The following is a 19625-nucleotide window of genomic DNA, read 5'->3' on the forward strand; positions in this document are numbered from 1 at the left end:
GGACCTGACGTTGCCTTTGCCTGACCCTCTTGTACCGCGTACCCTCTTGTTGCTGACCCGGATTGTCTGACTCTCCTTGCTGTTGTTTGTTCCAGTGCCTGTCTGTTCGTTAGTCCCCGTGTCCCCCTTCCTTAGTGAGTGTAGGGACCGTCGCCCAGTTGTCGCCCTGGGGCTTAGCCCAGGGGGGCAAGTAGGAAGGGACAGGGGTTGCGGGTATTTTCAGGGACCTCCAGTTTCCCGGACCCGCGTCCTGACAGTAACACTGGCCGAACGGAAGTCGGTTCCCTACATCCGACCAGCAACCTTGAAACCCACTATGGAGGCTGTGGCGGCTTTAGCCAACCAGGTACAGATTCTGACGGACCTGGTCCAGGACCTGACTGCTCGCCTGCAGCATCAGGAGCAGCGAGGGGCTTCTAAGATGATGCAGCTCCCTGCCACTCCTGGTACGGTTTCTGAACCCCGAGCAACACCTCCTGACTTCTTTTCTGGTGAGAGAAGTCAGTTTTTTGTGTTCAGAGAAGGCTGCAAGCTTTATTTTGATCTCCGACCCCACACCTCTGGCACAGAATACCAGAAAGTGGGTTTTGTGATAACTCGCCTGAGGGGAGAACCCCAAAATTGGGCCTTCTCCTTACCAGCTGACTCCCCCATCCGACAGTCACTAGACGCCTTTTTTACTGCTTTGGGCCAGCTGTATGACGAGCCTGACCGTGCGGCCTTTGCAGTCTCTAAACTCCTGGCCCTGCGACAGGGGCGGAAGGTGGCTGAGGACTATTGTTCACAATTTCGCCAACACTGCACGGAGTCTGGGTGGAATGACGCGGCCTTAAAGGATCTGTTTTTGACCGGTCTGTCGGAGGGCCTCAAGGACCTCTTGGTGGCACACCCGGAGCCCAGAACTTTGGAGCAAGCCATGTCTCTGGCCATCCGGGCTGACCGACGCTTGAGGGCCAGACGCTCGACTCGGACCAGCCCTGTCCGTACGTCTACTCCGTCAGTGGTTCCGACCTTAACCCCTCCCTCCACAGAACCCATGGAGCTGGGAACCATGACCCCGAAGCAACGCCGGGAATATCGTCTCAGAATGAACCTCTGTCTCTACTGTGGGGAGCCGGGTCATCGCATTGTGACCTGTGAGAAAAATCCGCGGCAGGAAAACTTCCGCTCCTAGGTAGTTGTCGGGAGGACTGCCTAGGAGCTAAGGTACTCCCTGTAAAGTCTAAAATGTTGTTGCCCTGCACCTTAGAATTCCGGTCTTTCTACCGTGCTGGGCAAGCGTTCCTGGATTCTGGAGCTGCTGCTAATTTTGTTAATTTTGAATTTGTTGCTAAACTGTCTGAGTATTTTTTCCGTGTAGACCCCCCTATTCTCGTCTCTGGTGTCGACTCTACTCCCTTGCAGGCTGGTCTGGTAAATCTGGTTACCCCGGAGTTACAATTCACTATTGGGGCCTTACATACGGAGTCCTGTACATTTTTGGTTATGAAGAACCTGTCTGTGGATGTTGTGCTGGGGCTACCCTGGCTAAGGGAACACAACCCAGTAATTAACTGGGAGACGTTGGAACTGGTCAAGTGGGGTTCTCGCTGTGACAGCCACGTGCGCCCAGTGGGGGTGGATGTCTCCACCTGTGAAGGAGTTGAACTACCTGACTACCTCTCCGAGTTTTCGGACGTCTTTTCCAAACAGCTATCAGAAGCCTTGCCTCCCCATAGAGAATGGGATTGTAAGATTGAGTTGATTCCGGGGGCCAAACTTCCTAAAGGTCGCATTTATAATGTTACGGTTCCGGAGAGGGAATCTATGAAAGACTATATCCAGGATAGTTTGTCCCGGGGGCACATCCGGCCCTCCGAGTCTCCAGTAGGGGCTGGCTTCTTCTTTGTGGAGAAGAAGGATGGGGGTCTCAGACCCTGTATTGATTACAGGGAGCTAAACAAAATCACTGTCAGGAACCAGTACGCCCTTCCGCTCATCCCAGACCTCCTCAACCAGGTCACCGGTGCCCAGTGGTTCTCTAAACTCGACCTAAGGGGAGCTTACAACCTCATTCGTATTCAGAAGGGGGATGAGTGGAAGACGGCATTCAATACGCCCCTCGGTCACTTTGAGTACCTGGTCATGCCTTTTGGGTTGTGTAACGCCCCTGCTGTATTTCAAGGTTTCATGAACTCAGTTTTTCAGGACATCATGGGGGTGTTCGTCGTAGTGTATCTAGATGATATCCTGATTTTCTCCCCCGACTGGAAGACACACCAGGTACATGTTCAAACGGTCCTGACTCGACTCAGGGCTAACCAGCTGTTTGCTAAGCTTGAAAAATGTGTTTTTGGGGTGCAGAAGATATCCTTTTTAGGGTATATCATTACTCCATGGGATATCCAGATGGATCCGGGGAAGGTGAAAGCCATCACTGAGTGGGCCCAACCCATCACCCTAAAGGCCCTCCAGCGCTTCTTGGGCTTCGCTAATTATTATCGGAAGTTCATCAAGAACTTTTCTGTAGTGGCTAAACCCTTAACGGATCTCACCAGGAAAGGGGCAGATGTGAGTACCTGGTCTCCCGATGCTCTGGCGGCTTTCGCTACCCTGAAAGCTGCCTTTTCCTCCGCACCCGTTCTTGTCCAACCAGACCTGTCGTGCCCGTTTGTGGTGGAGGTGGATGCCTCTGAGTTTGGAGTAGGGGCGGTACTGTCCCAGGGGCCGTCTACACTCACAAATCTTAGACCGTGTGCTTACTTTTCTAGAAAATTTTCTCCTACTGAACGAAATTATGATATAGGCAATCGTGAGTTACTTGCTATAAAATGGGCGTTCGAGGAGTGGAGGCATTTTTTGGAGGGAGCACGCCATCAGATCATGGTACTCACAGACCATAAGAACCTTGTATATTTAGATTCTGCTAAAAGGTTGAATGCTCGACAAGCTCGTTGGGCTCTTTTCTTCTCTCGTTTTAATTTCCTGGTTACCTACCGACCCGGTTCAAAGAATGTGAAGGCAGATGCCCTATCTAGGAGTTTTGGTATTCCGGAACCTCCCGAGTCGGAGCCTGAGACTATCCTTTCCCCTGGGGTGGTTCTCGCAGCTGTCTCCTCTGACCTCTCGCCGCTAATTCAGGCTGCGCAGCAATCAGCCCCTGAAGCACTTCCAGAAGGCAAACTCTTTGTTCCTTTACCATTAAGGTTGAAGGTGTTAGAAGAGACGCATGCCTCGGTACTTGCTGGTCACCCCGGTATCCGGGGAACTCTGGAATTACTTTCCAGAACTTATTGGTGGCCTCATATGAGTAGGGATGTTCGGGCTTTTGTCACTGCTTGTCCGGTGTGCGCCAGGGGGAAGAGTGTCAGGAGACGTCCTGAGGGGCCTCTTCTTCCCTTGCCCATTCCGTCCAGGCCCTGGACACATCTGTCCATGGACTTCATCACTGATTTGCCGCCGTCACAGGGTAATACGGTCATTTGGGTCATTGTAGATCGGTTCTCCAAAATGGCACATTTCGTTCCTCTGAGCAAGTTACCTAATGCCAAACTTTTATCTGACATGTTTATTAAGGAGGTGGTGCGGTTGCATGGGGTTCCTGAGGACGTGGTCTCAGATAGAGGGGTCCAGTTTGTCGCTCGCTTCTGGCGAGCTTTCTGCAGGCAACTGAATATTGGTTTGTCCTTTTCGTCTGCTTTTCATCCCGAGTCGAATGGTCAGACTGAGAGGATGAACCAAGAATTAATCCAATACCTGCGACTGTTCGTTTCAGACAATCAACATCTGTGGGTTAACTTCCTTCCTCTCGCCGAGTTTGCCATTAACAACCATGTAAATTCGTCTTCTCATGTGTCGCCGTTCTTGTGTAACTATGGGTTCCATCCTCGATTTTCTTTTTCTCCCTCAGTTACTGACACGCCGTCTGCGGACTCTGCCATTAATGAACTGTGCACAGTTTGGGCCCAGGTTCGTAAGAACCTTCAGGGTTCCCAGGATAAAATTCTTGGTCAAGCTAATAAAAGACGCACGATCTCTGCACCGTTCGTGGTTGGGGAGCAGGTATTACTGGCCTCTAAAAACTTGAGACTCAAGGTTCCATCCCTAAAGCTGGCTCCTCGCTTTGTTGGTCCATTCACCGTCTCTCAGGTGGTCAATCCTGTTGCGTACCGACTATCTCTTCCGCAGTCGTGGAAGATTCACGACGTCTTCCACAAGGGGCTGCTGAAAAAATATGTAACCCCAGTTCTGCCCGCCCAGAGCCCGCCCTCTCCTACTCTTGTACAGGGGGAACTGGAGTATGAGGTAGAACGTTTAATTGATGCTCGGCGTGTGAGAGGTATCTTACAATATCTGGTACATTGGAAGGGGTTTGGCCCTGAGGACCGTACATGGATTCCTGCCCGGGACGTACATGCACCCCTATTGGTTCGAAGGTTTCACAGGGCCTTCCCCCTCAAGCCTGCCCCGGGCCGTGGGGGTCCAGTGTCCCCCCGTAGAAGGGGGGGTACTGTAAGGACTGGCGGTTCGCGGGTCCGTCGTGCCCGCACCGCCGGTCCTGTGACACGTGCGGCCGCTGTGCGGCGCAGGGGGGCCCCGGTCCTCGTCACCTCCCCTGGCCGCCGAGCTCCGCCTCGCCGCCGGGTTGCCAGGGACGCGGAAACCAAACATGTGTCTCCTGTCCTGCCTCCTGCAGGGCTGGGGGCGGGTTCCCCAGTGCTGCTGGGTGCAATCAGCTGCTGTCAGGCTCCCCGCCCCAATCTGCTGCTGGGGCGGGAGCTCTGACAGCATTTAAACCTGCTGGTGTCTGCAATCCAGTGCCAGTGTTAGTTTTGGATTTCCTGCTACACCAGCGTACCTCATACTTCTGACTCCTGACTCCTGTTACTGACCTTCTGCCTTTGGACCTGACGTTGCCTTTGCCTGACCCTCTTGTACCGCGTACCCTCTTGTTGCTGACCCGGATTGTCTGACTCTCCTTGCTGTTGTTTGTTCCAGTGCCTGTCTGTTCGTTAGTCCCCGTGTCCCCCTTCCTTAGTGAGTGTAGGGACCGTCGCCCAGTTGTCGCCCTGGGGCTTAGCCCAGGGGGGCAAGTAGGAAGGGACAGGGGTTGCGGGTATTTTCAGGGACCTCCAGTTTCCCGGACCCCGCGTCCTGACACTACGTATGCAATATTGAGGAGATATACTAGATGGTCCTTCTGTTTCTCCTAGAAAGCCAGCAGATTGAATGAACATTTTTTTCTACCTACCTTTAATGGTAGAAAGCACACCACGTTTGGTGATGGAAAGGTGGGCTAGAGGGGTTATGGAGGAGGCCTATGCGTTTTAATTCACATTTTTTGCTAGGTGTGCTTTCATCTGTTTGCTGGTAATCTAGGAAAAATAGCTACAAAGGGTAGGGCCAAAGGTGTAACTGTAGTGGGGGGAGAGTATGCGGTCTTACTTGGGCCTTTAGGAGAGGGTCGCTCATGCAGGTGGTGGGGCGAGTAGCAAAAAGCAATCTGGAGTCTTCCTCCTCTGTGGTTGGTTCTAGTATTGATAGTGAGTTATGGAGTCATTCCTAGAAATACCGGGATCGGGGCTCCCCGTGCAGTTTTTGGAGATTTATTTTCAGATGTTTTTGTTTTTTTTCTATGAAATGGGAGGCTAGCTCTCTAGCACTGAGATCCATCACGTGGGCCTGTTCTTTGGGGCTGAAGAGGGAGTGGAATGTATTGAAATGTCGTTTGGGTTGTGGGATAGTGAGGAGACTTATGAACAGATCGGCGGTATAGATAGGGAATTATAATTGAAGGCTTTGTCAAAAACTTTGTATAGTTGGCCAGTGGATAAAAGTTATGTTTACATAATTGTAATGCACGTTGCTGTTAGGCAGCATAGTACTGGCTCACAATCTAACACTTTTCTTTGCAACAGGCTAAGGTGAGTATAGCGTTAATAGGTCTTGCACCTCGGTCTTATGTTAGTGTCAGCTGCCACATAACTGAGACTACTTTTGCGAGTAACGGCTTGGGGACCCCGCAGCGAAGACCAAATGCCACTTTGAGGTGCAAGAGGTGAAAACCGGGGTATCCTAAGTGCTGCCTCCAGATTTAGCCCGAAGCCAAATCAGTTTGTGGTAAAGCGGGTCCACATCCGCTTGCTGACCTAACGGTGCCCAGTTCTAGGTTTAGTCCAGTTTTTAGGCACCGACCACATTAATGTGAGCCAATACATCCTAACGGTGAAGCACTTGTGTTTTTTTTTTTTCAAAATGTACAATTACATTAAGGATTAGACTAAAAGTTGTAAACTAGGCTTGTCTACGTATGCAATATTGAGGAGATATACTAGATGGTCCTTCTGTTTCTCCTAGAAAGCCAGCAGATTGAATGAACATTTTTTTCTACCTACATTTAATGGTAGAAAGCACACCACGTTTGGTGATGGAAAGGTGGGCTAGAGGGGTTATGGAGGAGGCCTATGCGTTTTAATTCACATTTTTTGCTAGGTGTGCTTTCATCTGTTTGCTGGTAATCTAGGAAAAATAGCTACAAAGGGTAGGGCCAAATGTGTAACTGTAGTGGGGGGAGAGTATGCGGTCTTACTTGGGCCTTTAGGAGAGGGTCGTTCACGCAGGTGGTGCGGCGAGTAGCGAAAAGCAATCTGGAGTCTTCTTCCTCTGTGGTTGGTTCTAGTATTGATAGTGAGTTATGGAGTCATTGCTAGAGATACCGGGATCGGGGCTCCCCGTGCAGTTTCTGGAGATTTATTTTCAGATGTTTTTGTTTTTTTTCTATGAAATGGGAGGCTAGCTCTCTAGCACTGAGATCCATCACGTGGGCCTGTTTTTTGGGGCTGAAGAGGGAGTGGAATGTATCGAAAAGTCGTTTGGGTTGTGGGATAGTGAGGAGACTTATGAACAGATCGGCGGTATAGATAGGGAATTATAATTGAAGGCTTTGTCAAAAACTTTGTATAGTTGGCCAGCGGATAAAAGTTATGTTTACATAATTGTAATGCCCGTTGATGTTAGGCAGCATAGTATTGGCTCACAATCTAACCCTTTTCTTTGCAACAGGCTAAGGTGAGTATAGCGTTAATAGGTCTTGCACCTCGGTCTTATGTTAGTGTCAGCTGCCACATAACTGAGACTACTTTTGCGAGTAACGGCTTGGGGACCCCGCAGCGAAGACCAAATGCCACTTTGAGGTGCAAGAGGTGAAAACCGGGGTATCCTAAGTGCTGCCTCCAGATTTAGCCCAAAGCCAAATCAGTTTGTGGTAAAGCGGGTCCACATCCGCTTGCTGACCTAACGGTGCCCAGTTCTAGGTTTAGTCCAGTTTTTAGGCACCGACCACATTAATGTGAGCCAATACATCTAAACGGTGAAGCACTTGTGTTTTTCTTTTTCAAAATGTACAATTACATTAAGGATTAGACTAAAAGTTGTAAACTAGGCTTGTCTACGTATGCAATATTGAGGAGATATACTAGATGGTCCTTCTGTTTCTCCTATAAAGCCAGCAGATTGAATGAACATTTTTTTCTACCTACCTTTAATGGTAGAAAGCACACCACGTTTGGTGATGGAAAGGTGGGCTAGAGGGGTTATGGAGGAGGCCTATGCATTTTAATTCACATTTTTTGCTAGGTGTGCTTTCATCTGTTTGCTGGTAATCTAGGAAAAATAGCTACAAAGGGTAGGGCCAAAGGTGTAACTGTAGTGGGCGGAGAGTATGCGGTCTTACTTGGGCCTTTAGGAGAGGGTCGCTCATGCAGATGGTGGGGCGAGTAGCAAAAAGCAATCTGGAGTCTTCTTCCTCTGTGGTTGGTTCTAGTATTGATAGTGAGTTATGGAGTCATTGCTAGAGATACCGGGATCGGGGCTCCCCGTGCAGTTTCTGGAGATTTATTTTCAGATGTTTTTGTTTTTTTTCTATGAAATGGGAGGCTAGCTCTCTAGCACTGAGATCCATCACGTGGGCCTGTTTTTTGGGGCTGAAGAGGGAGTGGAATGTATCGAAAAGTCGTTTGGGTTGTGGGATAGTGAGGAGACTTATGAACAGATCGGCGGTATAGATAGGGAATTATAATTGAAGGCTTTGTCAAAAACTTTGTATAGTTGGCCAGTGGATAAAAGTTATGTTTACATAATTGTAATGCCCGTTGACGTTAGGCAGCATAGTACTGGCTCACAATCTAACCCTTTTCTTTGCAACAGGCTAAGGTGAGTATAGCGTTAATAGGTCTTGCACCTCGGTCTTATGTTAGTGTCAGCTGCCACATAACTGAGACTACTTTTGCGAGTAACGGCTTGGGGACCCCGCAGCGAAGACCAAATGCCACTTTGAGGTGCAAGAGGTGAAAACCGGGGTATCCTAAGTGCTGCCTCCAGATTTAGCCCAAAGCCAAATCAGTTTGTGGTAAAGCGGGTCCACATCCGCTTGCTGACCTAACGGTGCCCAGTTCTAGGTTTAGTCCAGTTTTTAGGCACCGACCACATTAATGTGAGCCAATACATCCTAACGGTGAAGCACTTGTGTTTTTTTTTTTCAAAATGTACAATTACATTAAGGATTAGACTAAAAGTTGTAAACTAGGCTTGTCTACGTATGCAATATTGAGGAGATATACTAGATGGTCCTTCTGTTTCTCCTAGAAAGCCAGCAGATTGAATGAACATTTTTTTCTACCTACCTTTAATGGTAGAAAGCACACCACGTTTGGTGATGGAAAGGTGGGCTAGAGGGGTTATGGAGGAGGCCTATGCGTTTTAATTCACATTTTTTGCTAGGTGTGCTTTCATCTGTTTGCTGGTAATCTAGGAAAAATAGCTACAAAGGGTAGGGCCAAAGGTGTAACTGTAGTGGGGGGAGAGTATGCGGTCTTACTTGGGCCTTTAGGAGAGGGTCGTTCACGCAGGTGGTGCGGCGAGTAGCGAAAAGCAATCTGGAGACTTCTTCCTCTGTGGTTGGTTCTAGTATTGATAGTGTGTTATGGAGTCATTGCTAGAGATACCGGGATCGGGGCTCCCCGTGCAGTTTTTGGAGATTTGTTTTCAGATGTTTTTGTTTTTTTTCTATGAAATGGGAGGCTAGCTCTCTAGCACTGAGATCCATCACGTGGGCCTGTTTTTTTGTGGCTGAAGAGGGAGTGGAATGTATCGAAAAGTCGTTTGGGTTGTGGGATAGTGAGGAGACTTATGAAAAGATTGGCGGTATAGATAGGGAATTATAATTGAAGGCTTTGTCAAAAACTTTGTATAGTTGGCCAGTGGATAAAAGTTATAAGTTTACATAATTGTAATGCCCGTTGATGTTAGGCAGCATAGTACTGGCTCACAATCTAACCATTTTCTTTGCAACAGGCTAAGGTGAGTATAGCGTTAATAGGTCTTGCACCTCGGTCTTATGTTAGTGTCAGCTGCCACATAACTGAGACTACTTTTGCGAGTAACGGCTTGGGGACCCCGCAGCGAAGACCAAATGCCACTTTGAGGTGCAAGAGGTGAAAACCGGGGTATCCTAAGTGCTGCCTCCAGATTTAGCCCAAAGCCAAATCAGTTTGTGGTAAAGCGGGTCCACATCCGCTTGCTGACCTAACGGTGCCCAGTTCTAGGTTTAGTCCAGTTTTTAGGCACCGACCACATTAATGTGAGCCAATACATCTAAACGGTGAAGCACTTGTGTTTTTCTTTTTCAAAATGTACAATTACATTAAGGATTAGACTAAAAGTTGTAAACTAGGCTTGTCTACGTATGCAATATTGGGGAGATATACTGGATGGTCCTTCTGTTTCTCCTATAAAGCCAACAGATTGAATGAACATTTTTTTCTACCTACCTTTAATGGTAGAAAGCACACCACGTTTGGTGATGGAAAGGTGGGCTAGAGGGGTTATGGAGGAGGCCTATGCATTTTAATTCACATTTTTTGCTAGGTGTGCTTTCAACTGTTTGCTGGTAATCTAGGAAAAATAGCTACAAAGGGTAGGGCCAAAGGTGTAACTGTAGTGGGCGGAGAGTATGCGGTCTTACTTGGGCCTTTAGGAGAGGGTCGCTCATGCAGATGGTGGGGCGAGTAGCAAAAAGCAATCTGGAGTCTTCTTCCTCTGTGGTTGGTTCTAGTATTGATAGTGAGTTATGGAGTCATTTCTAGAAATACCGGGATCGGGGCTCCCCGTGCAGTTTTTGGAGATTTGTTTTCAGATGTTTTTGTTTTTTTTCTATGAAATGGGAGGCTAGCTCTCTAGCACTGAGATCCATCACGTGGGCCTGTTCTTTGGGGCTGAAGAGGGAGTGGAATGTATCGAAAAGTCGTTTGGGTTGTGGGATAGTGAGGAGACTTATGAACAGATCGGCGGTATAGATAGGGAATTATAATTGAAGGCTTTGTCAAAAACTTTGTATAGTTGGCCAGTGGATAAAAGTTATGTTTACATAATTGTAATGCCCGTTGACGTTAGGCAGCATAGTACTGGCTCACAATCTAACCCTTTTCTTTGCAACAGGCTAAGGTGAGTATAGCGTTAATAGGTCTTGCACCTCGGTCTTATGTTAGTGTCAGCTGCCACATAACTGAGACTACTTTTGCGAGTAACGGCTTGGGGACTCCGCAGCGAAGACCAAATGCCACTTTGAGGTGCAAGAGGTGAAAACCGGGGTATCCTAAGTGCTGCCTCCAGATTTAGCCCAAAGCCAAATCAGTTTGTGGTAAAGCGGGTCCACATCCGCTTGCTGACCTAACGGTGCCCAGTTCTAGGTTTAGTCCAGTTTTTAGGCACCGACCACATTAATGTGAGCCAATACATCCTAACGGTGAAGCACTTGTGTTTTTTTTTTTCAAAATGTACAATTACATTAAGGATTAGACTAAAAGTTGTAAACTAGGCTTGTCTACGTATGCAATATTGAGGAGATATACTAGATGGTCCTTCTGTTTCTCCTAGAAAGCCAGCAGATTGAATGAACATTTTTTTCTACCTACCTTTAATGGTAGAAAGCACACCACGTTTGGTGATGGAAAGGTGGGCTAGAGGGGTTATGGAGGAGGCCTATGCGTTTTAATTCACATTTTTTGCTAGGTGTGCTTTCATCTGTTTGCTGGTAATCTAGGAAAAATAGCTACAAAGGGTAGGGCCAAAGGTGTAACTGTAGTGGGGGGAGAGTATGCGGTCTTACTTGGGCCTTTAAGAGAGGGTCGCTCATGCAGGTGGTGGGGCGAGTAGCAAAAAGCAATCTGGAGTCTTCTTCCTCTGTGGTTGGTTCTAGTATTGATAGTGAGTTATGGAGTCATTTCTAGAAATACTGGGATCGGGGCTCCCCGTGCAGTTTTTGGAGATTTATTTTCAGATGTTTTTGTTTTTTTTCTATGAAATGGGAGGCTAGCTCTCTAGCACTGAGATCCATCACGTGGGCCTGTTCTTTGGGGCTGAAGAGGGAGTGGAATGTATCGAAAAGTCGTTTGGGTTGTGGGATAGTGAGGAGACTTATGAACAGATCGGCGGTATAGATAGGGAATTATAATTGAAGGCTTTGTCAAAAACTTTGTATAGTTGGCCAGTGGATAAAAGTTATAAGTTTACATAATTGTAATGCCCGTTGACGTTAGGCAGCATAGTACTGGCTCACAATCTAACCCTTTTCTTTGCAACAGGCTAAGGTGAGTATAGCGTTAATAGGTCTTGCACCTCGGTCTTATGTTAGTGTCAGCTGCCACATAACTGAGACTACTTTTGCGAGTAACGGCTTGGGGACCCCGCAGCGAAGACCAAATGCCACTTTGAGGTGCAAGAGGTGAAAACCGGGGTATCCTAAGTGCTGCCTCCAGATTTAGCCCAAAGCCAAATCAGTTTGTGGTAAAGCGGGTCCACATCCGCTTGCTGACCTAACGGTGCCCAGTTCTAGGTTTAGTCCAGTTTTTAGGCACCGACCACATTAATGTGAGCCAATACATCCTAACGGTGAAGCACTTGTGTTTTTTTTTTTCAAAATGTACAATTACATTAAGGATTAGACTAAAAGTTGTAAACTAGGCTTGTCTACGTATGCAATATTGAGGAGATATACTAGATGGTCCTTCTGTTTCTCCTAGAAAGCCAGCAGATTGAATGAACATTTTTTTCTACCTACCTTTAATGGTAGAAAGCACACCACGTTTGGTGATGGAAAGGTGGGCTAGAGGGGTTATGGAGGAGGCCTATGCATTTTAATTCACATTTTTTGCTAGGTGTGCTTTCATCTGTTTGCTGGTAATCTAGGAAAAATAGCTACAAAGGGTAGGGCCAAAGGTGTAACTGTAGTGGGGGGAGAGTATGCGGTCTTACTTGGGCCTTTAGGAGAGGGTCGTTCACGCAGGTGGTGCGGCGAGTAGCGAAAAGCAATCTGGAGACTTCTTCCTCTGTGGTTGGTTCTAGTATTGATAGTGTGTTATGGAGTCATTGCTAGAGATACCGGGATCGGGGCTCCCCGTGCAGTTTTTGGAGATTTGTTTTCAGATGTTTTTGTTTTTTTTCTATGAAATGGGAGGCTAGCTCTCTAGCACTGAGATCCATCACGTGGGCCTGTTTTTTTGTGGCTGAAGAGGGAGTGGAATGTATCGAAAAGTCGTTTGGGTTGTGGGATAGTGAGGAGACTTATGAAAAGATTGGCGGTATAGATAGGGAATTATAATTGAAGGCTTTGTCAAAAACTTTGTATAGTTGGCCAGTGGATAAAAGTTATAAGTTTACATAATTGTAATGCCCGTTGATGTTAGGCAGCATAGTACTGGCTCACAATCTAACCCTTTTCTTTGCAACAGGCTAAGGTGAGTATAGCGTTAATAGGTCTTGCACCTCGGTCTTATGTTAGTGTCAGCTGCCACATAACTGAGACTACTTTTGCGAGTAACGGCTTGGGGACTCCACAGCGAAGACCAAATGCCACTTTGAGGTGCAAGAGGTGAAAACCGGGGTATCTTAAGTGCTGCCTCCAGATTTAGCCCAAAGCCAAATCAGTTTGTGGTAAAGCGGGTCCACATCCGCTTGCTGACCTAACGGTGCCCAGTTCTAGGTTTAGTCCAGTTTTTAGGCACCGACCACATTAATGTGAGCCAATACATTCTAACGGTGAAGTGCTTGTGTTTTTTTTTTTCAAAATGTACAATTACATTAAGGATTAGACTAAAAGTTGTAAACTAGGCTTGTCTACGTATGCAATATTGAGGAGATATACTAGATGGTCCTTCTGTTTCTCCTAGAAAGCCAGCAGATTGAATGAACATTTTTTTCTACCTACCTTTAATGGTAGAAAGCACACCACGTTTGGTGATGGAAAGGTGGGCTAGAGGGTTTATGGAGGAGGCCTATGCGTTTTAATTCACATTTTTTGCTAGGTGTGCTTTCATCTGTTTGCTGGTAATCTAGGAAAAATAGCTACAAAGGGTAGGGCCAAAGGTGTAACTGTAGTGGGGGGAGAGTATGCGGTCTTACTTGGGCCTTTAGGAGAGGGTCGTTCACGCAGGTGGTGCGGCGAGTAGCGAAAAGCAATCTGGAGACTTCTTCCTCTGTGGTTGGTTCTAGTATTGATAGTGAGTTATGGAGTCATTCCTAGAAATACCGGGATCGGGGCTCCCCGTGCAGTTTTTGGAGATTTATTTTCAGATGTTTTTGTTTTTTTTCTATGAAATGGGAGGCTAGCTCTCTAGCACTGAGGTCCATGACGTGGGCCTGTTTTTTGGGGCTGAAGAGGGAGTGGAATGTATCGAAAAGTCGTTTGGGTTGTGGGATAGTGAGGAGACTTATGAACAGATCGGCGGTATAGATAGGGAATTATCATTGAAGGCTTTGTCAAAAACTTTGTATAGTTGGCCAGTGGATAAAAGTTATGTTTACATAATTGTAATGCCCGTTGATGTTAGGCAGCATAGTACGGGCTCACAATCTAACCCTTTTCTTTGCAACAGGCTAAGGTGAGTATAGCGTTAATAGGTCTTGCACCTCGGTCTTATGTTAGTGTCAGCTGCCACATAACTGAGACTACTTTTGCGAGTAACGGCTTGGGGACCCCGCAGCGAAGACCAAATGCCACTTTGAGGTGCAAGAGGTGAAAACCGGGGTATCCTAAGTGCTGCCTCCAGATTTAGCCCAAAGCCAAATCAGTTTGTGGTAAAGCGGGTCCACATCCGCTTGCTGACCTAACGGTGCCCAGTTCTAGGTTTAGTCCAGTTTTTAGGCACCGACCACATTAATGTGAGCCAATACATCCTAACGGTGAAGCACTTGTGCTTTTTTTTTTCAAAATGTACAATTACATTAAGGATTAGACTAAAAGTTGTAAACTAGGCTTGTCTACGTATGCAATATTGAGGAGATATACTAGATGGTCCTTCTGTTTCTCCTAGAAAGCCAGCAGATTGAATGAACATTTTTTTCTACCTACCTTTAATGGTAGAAAGCACACCACGTTTGGTGATGGAAAGGTGGGCTAGAGGGTTTATGGAGGAGGCCTATGCGTTTTAATTCACATTTTTTGCTAGGTGTGCTTTCATCTGTTTGCTGGTAATCTAGGAAAAATAGCTACAAAGGGTAGGGCCAAAGGTGTAACTGTAGTGGGGGGAGAGTATGCGGTCTTACTTGGGCCTTTAGGAGAGGGTCGTTCACGCAGGTGGTGCGGCGAGTAGCGAAAAGCAATCTGGAGACTTCTTCCTCTGTGGTTGGTTCTAGTATTGATAGTGAGTTATGGAGTCATTTCTAGAAATACTGGGATCGGGGCTCCCCGTGCAGTTTTTGGAGATTTATTTTCAGATGTTTTTGTTTTTTTTCTATGAAATGGGAGGCTAGCTCTCTAGCACTGAGATCCATCACGTGGGCCTGTTCTTTGGGGCTGAAGAGGGAGTGGAATGTATCGAAAAGTCGTTTGGGTTGTGGGATAGTGAGGAGACTTATGAGCAGATCGGCGGTATAGATAGGGAATTATAATTGAAGGCTTTGTCAAAAACTTTGTATAGTTGGCCAGTGGATAAAAGTTATGTTTACATAATTGTAATGCCCGTTGATGTTAGGCAGCATAGTACTGGCTCACAATCTAACCCTTTTCTTTGCAACAGGCTAAGGTGAGTATAGCGTTAATAGGTCTTGCACCTCGGTCTTATGTTAGTGTCAGCTGCCACATAACTGAGACTACTTTTGCGAGTAACGGCTTGGGGACTCCGCAGCGAAGACCAAATGCCACTTTGAGGTGCAAGAGGTGAAAACCGGGGTATCCTAAGTGCTGCCTCCAGATTTAGCCCAAAGCCAAATCAGTTTGTGGTAAAGCGGGTCCACATCCGCTTGCTGACCTAACGGTGCCCAGTTCTAGGTTTAGTCCAGTTTTTAGGCACCGACCACATTAATGTGAGCCAATACATTCTAACGGTGAAGTGCTTGTGTTTTTTTTTTTCAAAATGTACAATTACATTAAGGATTAGACTAAAAGTTGTAAACTAGGATTGTCTACGTATGCAATATTGAGGAGATATACTAGATGGTCCTTCTGTTTCTCCTAGAAAGCCAGCAGATTGAATGAACATTTTTTTCTACCTACCTTTAATGGTAGAAAGCACACCACGTTTGGTGATGGAAAGGTGGGCTAGAGGGTTTATGGAGGAGGCCTATGCGTTTTAATTCACATTTTTTGCTAGGTGTGCTTTCATCTGTTTGCTGGTAATCTAGGAAAAATAGCTACAAAGGGTAGGGCCAAAGGTGTAACTGTAGTGGGGGGAGAGTATGCGGTCTTACTTGGGCCTTTAGGAGAGGGTCGTTCACGCAGGTGGTGCGGCGAGTAGCGAAAAGCAATCTGGAGACTTCTTCCTCTGTGGTTGGTTCTAGTATTGATAGTGAGTTATGGAGTCATTCCTAGAAATACCGGGATCGGGGCTCCCCGTGCAGTTTTTGGAGATTTATTTTCAGATGTTTTTGTTTTTTTTCTATGAAATGGGAGGCTAGCTCTCTAGCACTGAGATCCATCACGTGGGCCTGTTTTTTGGGGCTGAAGAGGGAGTGGAATGTATCGAAAAGTCGTTTGGGTTGTGGGATAGTGAGGAGACTTATGAACAGATCGGCGGTATAGATAGGGAATTATAATTGAAGGCTTTGTCAAAAACTTTGTATAGTTGGCCAGTGGATAAAAGTTATGTTTACATAATTGTAATGCCCGTTGATGTTAGGCAGCATAGTACGGGCTCACAATCTAACCCTTTTCTTTGCAACAGGCTAAGGTGAGTATAGCGTTAATAGGTCTTGCACCTCGGTCTTATGTTAGTGTCAGCTGCCACATAACTGAGACTACTTTTGCAAGAAACGGCTTGGGGACCCCGCAGCGAAGACCAAATGCCACTTGGAGGTGCAAGAGGTGAAAACCGGGGTATCCTAAGTGCTGCCTCCAGATTTAGCCCAAAGCCAAATCAGTTTGTGGTAAAGCGGGTCCACATCCGCTTGCTGACCTAACGGTGCCCAGTTCTAGGTTTAGTCCAGTTTTTAGGCACCGACCACATTAATGTGAGCCAATACATTCTAACGGTGAAGTGCTTGTGTTTTTTTTTTTCAAAATGTACAATTACATTAAGGATTAGACTAAAAGTTGTAAACTAGGCTTGTCTACGTATGCAATATTGAGGAGATATACTAGATGGTCCTTCTGTTTCTCCTAGAAAGCCAGCAGATTGAATGAACATTTTTTTCTACCTACCTTTAATGGTAGAAAGCACACCACGTTTGGTGATGGAAAGGTGGGCTAGAGGGTTTATGGAGGAGGCCTATGCGTTTTAATTCACATTTTTTGCTAGGTGTGCTTTCATCTGTTTGCTGGTAATCTAGGAAAAATAGCTACAAAGGGTAGGGCCAAAGGTGTAACTGTAGTGGGGGGAGAGTATGCGGTCTTACTTGGGCCTTTAGGAGAGGGTCGTTCACGCAGGTGGTGCGGCGAGTAGCGAAAAGCAATCTGGAGACTTCTTCCTCTGTGGTTGGTTCTAGTATTGATAGTGAGTTATGGAGTCATTCCTAGAAATACCGGGATCGGGGCTCCCCGTGCAGTTTTTGGAGATTTATTTTCAGATGTTTTTGTTTTTTTTCTATGAAATGGGAGGCTAGCTCTCTAGCACTGAGATCCATCACGTGGGCCTGTTTTTTGGGGCTGAAGAGGGAGTGGAATGTATCGAAAAGTCGTTTGGGTTGTGGTATAGTGAGGAGACTTATGAACAGATCGGCGGTATAGATAGGGAATTATAATTGAAGGCTTTGTCAAAAACTTTGTATAGTTGGCCAGTGGATAAAAGTTATGTTTACATAATTGTAATGCCCGTTGATGTTAGGCAGCATAGTACGGGCTCACAATCTAACCCTTTTCTTTGCAACAGGCTAAGGTGAGTATAGCGTTAATAGGTCTTGCACCTCGGTCTTATGTTAGTGTCAGCTGCCACATAACTGAGACTACTTTTGCGAGTAACGGCTTGGGGACCCCGCAGCGAAGACCAAATGCCACTTTGAGGTGCAAGAGGTGAAAACCGGGGTATCCTAAGTGCTGCCTCCAGATTTAGCCCAAAGCCAAATCAGTTTGTGGTAAAGCGGGTCCACATCCGCTTGCTGACCTAACGGTGCCCAGTTCTAGGTTTAGTCCAGTTTTTAGGCACCGACCACATTAATGTGAGCCAATACATCCTAACGGTGAAGCACTTGTGCTTTTTTTTTTCAAAATGTACAATTACATTAAGGATTAGACTAAAAGTTGTAAACTAGGCTTGTCTACGTATGCAATATTGAGGAGATATACTAGATGGTCCTTCTGTTTCTCCTAGAAAGCCAGCAGATTGAATGAACATTTTTTTCTACCTACCTTTAATGGTAGAAAGCACACCACGTTTGGTGATGGAAAGGTGGGCTAGAGGGGTTATGGAGGAGGCCTATGCATTTTAATTCACATTTTTTGCTAGGTGTGCTTTCATCTGTTTGCTGGTAATCTAGGAAAAATAGCTACAAAGGGTAGGGCCAAAGGTGTAACTGTAGTGGGGGGAGAGTATGCGGTCTTACTTGGGCCTTTAGGAGAGGGTCGTTCACGCAGGTGGTGCGGCGAGTAGCGAAAAGCAATCTGGAGACTTCTTCCTCTGTGGTTGGTTCTAGTATTGATAGTGTGTTATGGAGTCATTGCTAGAGATACCGGGATCGGGGCTCCCCGTGCAGTTTTTGGAGATTTGTTTTCAGATGTTTTTGTTTTTTTTCTATGAAATGGGAGGCTAGCTCTCTAGCACTGAGATCCATCACGTGGGCCTGTTTTTTTGTGGCTGAAGAGGGAGTGGAATGTATCGAAAAGTCGTTTGGGTTGTGGGATAGTGAGGAGACTTATGAAAAGATTGGCGGTATAGATAGGGAATTATAATTGAAGGCTTTGTCAAAAACTTTGTATAGTTGGCCAGTGGATAAAAGTTATAAGTTTACATAATTGTAATGCCCGTTGATGTTAGGCAGCATAGTACTGGCTCACAATCTAACCATTTTCTTTGCAACAGGCTAAGGTGAGTATAGCGTTAATAGGTCTTGCACCTCGGTCTTATGTTAGTGTCAGCTGCCACATAACTGAGACTACTTTTGCGAGTAACGGCTTGGGGACCCCGCAGCGAAGACCAAATGCCACTTTGAGGTGCAAGAGGTGAAAACCGGGGTATCCTAAGTGCTGCCTCCAGATTTAGCCCAAAGCCAAATCAGTTTGTGGTAAAGCGGGTCCACATCCGCTTGCTGACCTAACGGTGCCCAGTTCTAGGTTTAGTCCAGTTTTTAGGCACCGACCACATTAATGTGAGCCAATACATCTAAACGGTGAAGCACTTGTGTTTTTCTTTTTCAAAATGTACAATTACATTAAGGATTAGACTAAAAGTTGTAAACTAGGCTTGTCTACGTATGCAATATTGAGGAGATATACTAGATGGTCCTTCTGTTTCTCCTATAAAGCCAGCAGATTGAATGAACATTTTTTTCTACCTACCTTTAATGGTAGAAAGCACACCACGTTTGGTGATGGAAAGGTGGGCTAGAGGGGTTATGGAGGAGGCCTATGCATTTTAATTCACATTTTTTGCTAGGTGTGCTTTCATCTGTTTGCTGGTAATCTAGGAAAAATAGCTACAAAGGGTAGGGCCAAAGGTGTAACTGTAGTGGGGGGAGAGTATGCGGTCTTACTTGGGCCTTTAGGAGAGGGTCGCTCATGCAGATGGTGGGGCGAGTAGCAAAAAGCAATCTGGAGTCTTCTTCCTCTGTGGTTGGTTCTAGTATTGATAGTGAGTTATGGAGTCATTCCTAGAAATACCGGGATCGGGGCTCCCCGTGCAGTTTCTAGAGATTTGTTTTCAGATGTTTTTGTTTTTTTTCTGTGAAATGGGAGGCTAGCTCTCTAGCACTGAGATCCATCACGTGGGCCTGTTCTTTGGGGCTGAAGAGGGAGTGGAATGTATCGAAAAGTCGTTTGGGTTGTGGGATAGTGAGGAGACTTATGAAAAGATTGGCGGTATAGATAGGGAATTATAATTGAAGGCTTTGTCAAAAACTTTGTATAGTTGGCCAGTGGATAAAAGTTATAAGTTTACATAATTGTAATGCCCGTTGATGTTAGGCAGCATAGTACTGGCTCACAATCTAACCATTTTCTTTGCAAC

The sequence above is a fragment of the Eleutherodactylus coqui genome, chromosome 2 (assembly GCF_035609145.1).
Source record: "Eleutherodactylus coqui strain aEleCoq1 chromosome 2, aEleCoq1.hap1, whole genome shotgun sequence".
NCBI lineage: Eukaryota > Metazoa > Chordata > Amphibia > Anura > Eleutherodactylidae > Eleutherodactylus > Eleutherodactylus coqui.